The sequence below is a fragment of the Coturnix japonica genome, chromosome 1, assembly GCF_001577835.2.
Source record: "Coturnix japonica isolate 7356 chromosome 1, Coturnix japonica 2.1, whole genome shotgun sequence".
Classification (NCBI taxonomy): Eukaryota; Metazoa; Chordata; class Aves; order Galliformes; family Phasianidae; genus Coturnix; species Coturnix japonica.
Window position 1 is genome coordinate 71,424,283 of NC_029516.1, and position 9,304 is coordinate 71,433,586.

The 9,304-nt window shown below is 42.5% G+C and overlaps 1 long non-coding RNA gene across 1 annotated transcript; it reads right to left on the bottom strand.

The window, feature by feature from the left end:
* Positions 1-871: 871 nt before the first annotated feature.
* Positions 872-3,267, bottom strand: LOC107319402. Its single transcript, XR_001557803.1, has 2 exons — positions 3,233-3,267; positions 872-976 (listed from the first exon to the last, which is right to left on the bottom strand). It is a non-coding gene; the product is annotated as an uncharacterized LOC107319402 (long non-coding RNA).
* Between the last annotated feature and the right edge of the window lie 6,037 nt (positions 3,268-9,304).

Consider the following 9,304-nt stretch of genomic DNA (forward strand, 5'->3'; position numbering starts at 1 on the left):
TAGCCAGTTCCTTACCCAAAGGAGGGTATACCTGCCCAGGTCACAGGCAGCCAGTTTCTCCAGGAGAAAACTGTGAGAGACCATGTCAAAGGCTTTGCTGAAGTCTAGGTAGACAACATCAACAGCCTTTCCCTCATCTACCAGTCTGGTCACCCAATTGTAGAAGGAGATGAGGTTGGTCAAGCACAACCTGCCTTTCATGAAACCATGCTGGCTGGGCCTTTTAATCTCTAAGATGATCGATGGTACTTCATTTCCATTTTTAGCCTAGTTTGTACAATAAATAAGAAATAATTCAAAGCCCTCACTTCTGGGTACATTTATTAGCACTAAGACCAGTCAGTAGGTGGGAGGTGGGAAGGATCTGCCAATGTGACCTGGGGGATAATAGATGAGAGTATTTTGACACTGTATGTTTCTCTCACATACTGTGCCTGCCTCCTCTCACCTTGATTATAAAGTTAAAAAATCCAGTTCTTCACCACCTACACCTGTACTATTAAAATCACAACATGTATTAACAAAAAAAACTTTCCTGGCTGGATGGGAAATCACTGATAGTAGTGCTAGCCATCCACCAGTATGGCATAAAGCCAAAGCTAGCCAGATTTTAGTGCTGTATGAATTGTTCCTCATTCACTCATCCATCTTTCCTTCCCCCTTTATTTTTTTGTTCTACTCCTCTCTCCCTAGATTAATGCAAACAGTCTGTACTTACTTTAAGTAGATTTTGCAAGAGAAAATAGGGGATAACAAAACAAAACAGAAAAACAAGATGTCAAAGCTGACTTCTAGGAGAGATTTTCTGGAATTCAGTCCAGCAACAACTGCTGCTATTTCAGGGTGGAATTCAAATGCTGAACATCACATACCTGCTCGTGCTTGCATTTAACAGCTGTAATCCTGAATGGCTCAGTAATGTTGGAAGGATCACTGTGTTCTTAGCAGTCCTTATTTCCGCTGCGTCTCTTAGAGGCTGTTAAACAAGAATGAATGACACAAGGAGGGAATTACATGCTCAAGGTAAATTGTAGGTGATTAATTTCCATACTGAAAAGAAACGCATTGAAAAGCATTAAGGTATAAATAGAAAACACATACCTCAGTCAAAAAAAGAACACACAGCTGCAAACAAAAGTAATGTTACTGCTGCTGTCTTTTGAGCCCAAAGGGGATGAAAGCAAATAATTAATGAGACATCTCCTTGTGTCTGGGTATTGTTGGCCTTTTTCAGCAGCGACTGAATGTTTTCTCTGCTTTCATTTATCTTCTCCCAGCACTTTAACACCAAATAACAAGTTGCAGTTAGTAATTAAGACCTGTCTTGCGAGCATAACAGACTCTGTCTCCTACGGTACCTGTAACACAAGAGGTTCAGCTGAAACTTGTGAGGTGAGTCATTATCTGGGCCAGAAGAGCTGGGGCTGAGGAAAGAAACGGCCCTTCTAGCTTCTGTGTTGCCTCTATGACACACAACTGTGTAAAAACAGGTAGGTCTGCAGCACAGATCTTCACATGTAACTGGGGACAGAAGAAAAATGACAGAAAAACTTGTGTCCCAGGGCTGCAGGATCTCCAGGATGAGTTCATAGGATACTCAATGCAAGTGTAAGGCAGAAAGCCAGACCTTCTTCAGAGGGGACTTGCCCAGCTTTGGGCTGCTGCCATTAGATATTTTGGAGAGGTATGGGGTATGCAAGTATGGGATGTCAAGGACACCTAGACCTTTGGGATCATTTGAGTTAGAAGGGACCCTCAAAGGTCATCTAATCCAATTCAGATTAATCTGTGCCTTCTGGTGTGGTTCATCACTTCTGGTTTGGTCTGTTCTCCATTTGCTTTTGTCCCCACCTGTCTAAAACACTGAACTCACATCACTGTTGCTGCTTCAGTCAGGTATCTTGCATGGCACCCATGCACCTTTGCAAATGGTCTGACCATCATCAGACCAACCTTGGGAGCTGCAGATGTCATCTCAGGAAAAGTGCAGGTATAGAGGCTTTTAGGCAGGGTTTTCTTCTTTTATTTCTAACTTATTTTGCATCTCTATATCTCCAGCCTGGACAGTTATCAGGTTTCTAAAGCCCATTATGTACAGTCTCTGTGCCTTTTTATGGGCACATTCACAGCAACAATGCCTTATGAGTTATGTGAAGCTGTAACTCATGCAAATTAGGGTAATTAAAAATGACTGATCCCATTTCCCCCCAAAGAGGGAACCAATGTTCTATTCCTCTACACTGCATAGTTAAGAGATGAACTCATATCAACATTAAGAGTGGTTTAGTTTTGATTTGGGGGTTATGTTGCAAACAAAATGGGCTGAGACTTGCTGATTCTTGCATTCTCTCATTTCATTTCCATCCATTTGGCTTAGGTATTATTTGAATTATGCTAACCAAAACATGCTTCAGTACTTTCCAGCTGCATTACTTGCTAAAAATCATGACACCTATTAATCCCAATATCCATTTAACACAGCATTTTATGTGTTTGTGCCAACCACATCTAGCAATTCTCCTGTGATTGTGTTGTCATTAACCCCGGGTCTCTTTACCGTGATCTTTCAGTTTCTCTGTATTCATGTTTATTCATACCTGCATTTTTACTGGGTTGAACTTCAGTTTATTGACTTCATCACATTCCTCTAGCTTTGCACTCTGTGCATTCTCATCCTCCTGAGTCACGCATGCTAATCTGTCTTGGTGTCCTTCAGGTATAGTAAGGATCTGTACAGTCTCCTGTCCATCTGAGAGCTGAGTTTGGGATGACAGGAGACCTCCATGCTTAAGTAACATCTAGATCTTTGGCTATTTTTTTTTTTAGCAGCCTTTTTACAATGCAGGGATATAATCAGTTTTGTGCTCCATTGACAGTCTTGTGATGGAGTCTATCATCTCCCACAGAAATGGCTTATTTCCTCATCGCTCACTCTAAAGATAAGAGAGGACTCAAATAGAAAAGAGTTATAGTATAAGTGAGAACAGAAACAAGTAGAAGACTGAGGATCCAAACACTAATTCCATGCATTCTTTGGAGAAATAAATAAAAATTAATTCTCATTGGACCTCAAAAAAGAAATAAATAAAGGTGTGCAAACAATTCCACTCCCAGCACAAGAAATCAGGCAAGAAACTAGTGCCGTGGGCAGAAAGGAGATACGTAAGCATCTGTGGACATATAGCTGTAATTACAGAGTAAATAGCCAGAGGATATCTCAGAAAAGACTCACCAGTGCTGAGGCATGTCAGTTGAGATGGATGCTCACCACAAAAACTCCACACAGAAACAATCTCCAGAAAGAGATGCTATCTTAGTGGTGGTCAGCCCTTAAATGAGATCTAGGAGAGGTAGAGTCAAGCTCCACCCCCTCCGGGAGAACAGCTGAATTACCTTCACCTGTGCTCCTGCAGCTGACTCTCACTTGCCTCAGGTGGTTAATCAGAGGTTCAGGCTGTGATCAACAGTTTCCCTTACACTGGGCAACAAGTTTCTTGATGAATGTAGAAGGTCATGTGTGTTCACAGCTTTTTTCAGCCTCCAACAAAGTGCTGGCTATCATTTGATGGCAAAATAAACCCAGATTATGTGCATCGGCTCCACTGGCTGCCCTAATAGCAAAGCACCTGTGTAGCTGGGTGTTTGAGCCACTCTGAAATACTGAAGTTGAAGATTCAGATCCTTCTTATGAAAGGGGATATGGTGTAATCCACTTTTCATTCAGTGGCTTTTGAATTTCTAGATTGAGAAAATATCCTTAAGATTGTTGTATGGTTTAAAATTACTGTGTGTTAGCTGCAAAACTCTGCATGGTGTCCCACGTTGATTTCCCTGCATTTGGCACACACTGGAAAAGCTGGAGTTTGAGAAGTACTGTTCAGATTTCAGTAATCTACATATAAGAACATCTCAGGGAACTATACAAAGCTCTACCGTAGGGTATTTTTTGTCTACTACCTAGAATATAATTAAGTTAGTTTGCCTAATGTATTATAAGCCCCAGTTGCCTGCTATTTATCACCTTATTTTGCTGTAGCTGCTTACACAACAACTGCTTTATTAATTCCTCTAGCTATTTGTTAGCTGTTAATATAGAGTTCTTCGTGTTCTTGTTCCCCATCCTCCATTACCTGTATAGAGAGGAAGTATTCTCTTTTCTTGAAAGGAAAAAGTTATTTCATGTTCTTTCCCAACAGGTTACCTTGAAAGTCACCTTTCCTTTTCAGGAATGCTTGCCAGTAGTCTCCAGCAGTTCTGATTATTCAGCTGGTTACCTAGTCTACATTTTATTGTACTACCTTGAGTAGCAGTCTATATTCACATTTTCTATGGCTTCATGCTAAAACTGTTGTTTCATAGATTTGTTTTGTGATTTTTCTTGTTGTTTTCTAGCTGCTACTGGGTAAGGCTTTCTATAGGTATTAGCATTTCTAGTTGAAAGTAAAGTGCTTCAATCTTATAATATAGTGGAATGATCTGCATGTATTTTCTGTAGTAACTGAAGGCTCTCCAACAGATTACTGATGTGTAGCCCTATGTTCTCAACAGCCCCTCTGTAATAAGAGAACAATAAGGTAATAAGGTAGAGACAGCTACTCTTGCTTCTCAACAGCCATAAGCTCTCCTCACAGGTGTGTCTCCTACTTCCCCAGCCTTTCTTTTCCCCACTCTCTTTCCCAAGATTCTCAACTCCAGAAGAGTAAAGTTCAGTTTCAACAAAGCCACTCTGGCTTTGAGCTGTTCCTCAGCTATAACCTCTCTAGGCAATCTGTGTTGTCCATGCTCCAGGTAGAGGCAGAAGTTTCCATTCTAGGAAATGGAAGTTCCCATTAAGTGTACTTCCAGACTCAGAAGACAGAGTGGATAAACATTAAAAGTGTATGTCCTTAAATCTCATTAACTTTAACAGCAACCTTGTGTTGTGAGGGTGTTTAGGGGATGCAACAGGGATAAACAGCTTAGAGCTGTGCTCCATCACAATGTGACATGGGTGGCTGTGCACAAGGTACTTTGGTGGTGTGCTGGGGGAGGAGATTGGCTCTGCCTGCCCAGGTCATGTATAGCAGTAGCTGAGACATTAGTGCTGTGCAGCACTTACAGCTCAGGAGGGTGAGGAAGGAGAGGCAGGGATGGAAGAAAGGCTTGAAAGTAGGAAGGAAAGAGGGGAAAAAATCTCGCACTTCTCACACACGCTTGAAAAGTCATCCTGGAACATGGATACAGCTGCAGCAAGCAAAAAAATAGAATGCAAAACCAACAGCAAAATCCCTCTGGGTTTAGGAAACAGTGAAGAGCTAGACTGAAAACCAGGCTCATTTCAGAATAAATGCGGTGTTTCGAAAGCAATGATGTGAAAGGCACATGAGCCACAGTAATAAAATGTGATATAAGCTGTTACCGTAAACAAGGAGGAATAATTGACAGGGAACTAAAACAGATCTGCAGAGCACGCATAGCCCAGGGCTCTGGCGTATGCCAATTGAGAGGAGGAGGAGTGGCAAGAGGAGAAGTCAGAGAAATGCTAACAAACCACAGGCAAAAAATAAACACTTCATACAGGAGCCCTTGATCCCTAAGACCAAAAGTTCAGCTGGCTTCAATAAATAGCACAGTGGTGGATGAGCAGAAAGAGCAGCCAGCCTGCTGAAATAGCTGCCATCATATGGGGAGGGGGGCATCTGGATATACACTCTCCTCCCAAAAGAAAGAAAAACAAATGTCTTTTGTGCTGAAAGACCAAGTCAGTATTCATGGGAAGTCAGTGACACCTTATCACAAACCTATAGCTGAAGCATGGTAGAAAGAGGCTAATCTAGGTTCAGAGATGATGAAAGCAGTGGGGCACAGAGTGCAGAAAGCTGCAGCTTAGCAAATGCTCTATGCATGATCTGGCCATTATTGCATCTTCCTGACACAAAACATACACATATAGAAGCACACATCCGGACACATATGTATGTGAGTATTAGAGGACTTTAAAAGCATTAGGTATCATTTCAAAATCTGCAGACAATTTGGCCAAAGAAAGCTGCCCTGATGAAGAGAGAGTTAGTTACCCTCCTGGTGTCTCACAGCCCAGCACAGTGATGCTGCACAACCTGCTTCATGGAAACACCATTCTGCAAACGCTCCAGTGAGTTAAATAATACAGGCACTGCTTTAAATAATAAATAATTGCCTACAAAAATGGATGTTAAGAGAGCACAGGAAAAGATGTGATGTTTTCAGCTGAGATTAGAAGGCGGAGGGGAAGATGGGCATTTGTGGCCAGCCCACCAGTAGGGAGGGTAAATGAGGCTGCTGGCTGCAGCTGGGTGAGGAGAAAACCTGGTGAAGAAGAGAGACTGGAATTCTGTTTTGTGCCCTGCAGCACGTGGGGAGCCAGCTACAGCCAGAGAACATAGCCGTGCACCTGGTACACACACACATGGAGAGCAGCAGTCCATGCTCACAGGCATCAAAAAAAAACCAGGAAGTTTTTACTGCTGCCATCTCCTCACCATAAATGAGCTCACACAGTCGAGTGATGGTGTTGTCGTGTACTCTCATCCCATTTGCATCTGTGGTGTTTTCTCCTTCTGCTGCCATTTCTCAAGCTGACTCTGCAAAGGAGGCTTGCATCCTTGCCCCTGCAGGCTGCACAGTTCACACCTCAGTTTGAAGTTAGAATTTGCAGTGCTGGTGCTGAATAATTAAAGCACGTTTTCACACAAGAAGAGAAGCGTGTTGTCTTTTGGTCACTGCTACTTTGCTAGTAACCATCCACTACCTGCCGTATCAACAGCTATTGCAGTGTCATCTCCTTGCACCCAGTGAGCATTAGAAGAGACAGGAAGACAGGAACATAAATAACAAGAACCAAAATGAAATTCTGAAGATCCTCACAGAGTTGGGTGATCATCCCTGTAATGACTTGAAGGAAAACTGCCTTCCCTGTTAAGCAACTTTCATAAGGAAAGGACGTGCCAAAAGTAATTACAACTGTTTGATAGGCCTAACTATTCAGCCCCCTTAGCCTCCTGCACTCAGCAGTGAGTGCATCTGTGGGGCTGTCAGCTTCAGCACTTTTGTTTGGATTAGGAAAGAGCTTTGAAGAGATTTCTTTGTTGTCTCCCATATTCTACTTTGGCTCGCAACATGGAGCAACCAGGGAGCACACAGACACATTCCTTGAACTCAAAATGGAAGAACATGTGCTTCAGAAGCACTCCTAAAGCACTCCAGCAGCTGGTGGTGATTCAGCCCCCAGGTCTGAGGCAGCACTGCCCCAAGCACCACCTGCTTCACAATGTGCCTCTGCTTGCATTCTCCTTTGCTACATGATAATGCATTCCTCCTTTCCCAAAGTAGCCCAGCAAAGATGGCAGTGCTGGAAATAATGTGATACAATGCTCAAATACCTGGCTGAGTGACTCCCGTGCAACAGATCAGGTGATGAAATTCAAGTGTGGATCTGCAATGTTTGCTGGCAGCTGTTAGAAAACAGCGTGCAGGCAACAGCCAGGCAATTGCTCTGACCAGCGGTATCACTGATGTTTGCTGCATCTGCCCTGGGGTCAGTGACTGCCCTCCACACAGCTGGGAAAATCTCTCAAAGCTTAGAATCTGCTCCTGGTGCTCCAAATAGCTCCCTGCTACAGTGGTGAATGAATGCCTGATGAGTTGCTCTAATAGCCAGATGCTCCCGGTGCAGAATCTTTGCTTCTCCCCACCTTCTCCCCACCACTGTGCGGATGGATCTTGTGTTGCTTTGGTGTTAGCTGCATTATATTGCAAACTTGACTTAGTCAGAGGACAGACCATCTCCTGCCAGAAGTGGGTGTATTTATGGAGCACAACCAACTCAGTTCTTGATCTTCTCTGGACTGATCTTGAGGATCCCATAAAAACATCTCACCACACTCTTTCTCTTTGACAATTACTTGGAGAGCTATTAAACAGTTTTTAATCTCACCAGTGCAGTACAGGCTATACTCATCTTTTATTGCTTTCATTTTTAAATCGGAAGGACACATGAAACTGTCAAGTAGACATCTCTGATTTCCAGAGATCTATACGGATAGCTTTACCTTAATCAGATAAGCATGAAACCTAATTTTTATAAGAGGTTTCATTGATTGCTTTTAAGAAAATAGTTTTGGGCATTGACTGGCATTGACTGTGCTACTATTCATTAATGATTTACTCATCTCTCATATCTGCTTAGCCATGATTTTGTCTGGGGCCGGTTTCAAGGTAATTGGACATGGGATATCCAGGTCATCACAGTACCATTCTTAAGTGCAGGCTCACAATTTGAAGCCGCTGTCATGCCCCTACCTGGCTTGAGAGCAGCATGACATTGGGTGTGCTGTACCAGCTGTACAGGCACAACCTGCAGTAATGTGAACCAGAAATCACGATGTTCTCTGTTTAATCAACAGTGGAATGTCAGCATTTTTCTGGTTCTTTGTAGCTTCCTGAGACTTTCAATATATTTTACAAATCACCGCTGTCTGTGGTCCTGGAAGTTCTTCAGACACTTCTTTCAATATTCTTGGCTGCAGATTTTCTGCTGTTGCAAACAGCTCTTTGCTGCAGTTCCTGCTATTTGACATCCCCCTTTGCTGCTGATGAGACAAAAAAGCATTTCTGCATTTCTACATTCCTGTGAAATAAGCACATCCCTCACATCCGTGGTTTATCCAGATACAGGACATAAATATTCAACAAACATTTCTTCTTTTCGTGTATCATGACTGGCAAGTCAGCCTGCTTCAGCCCCAGACCTATAGGGACTAACAATGAGAAGAGAGGTAGCAAACCCGCTGAGCAGTGTTTTTGTTGAGAAAATGTGTATGAAACGCCAGCGAACAAATATAAGTGGGAAAGCACAAGAAGGTTATAACCAATTGAATTATCAGGTTCTAAGATGGTTTTGATGCCCCTGACACTTCAGTGTGGGGACAAAAAGAATTACTTTAAGATTAACACTAATCATTTCATGAAGAGGATTATATGGCATTGCTACAGATAGCAGTAGGATTTGATGATCCAACAGGTCACTTTGAATCCTGTTCTTCTGAGCTACAGTAAGGATTTGATGAGGTCTCAGTGTACTTTAATGATGCCTTCTTGTCCTTAATCCTTAAAGCCAGGGTTTTATCATTAACATTTTATCTTCCTCCATCAGCTGTTTCTTTCCTAGTTGGTGACTTGTGTGCACAGCTCTCTTTTGTTATCCACATTTACTCTATGTAATAAGGTTTGTAATGGTCATTATTGTTCACTACTTTCACTTCTTGTCTTTATCAAGATGGACTTG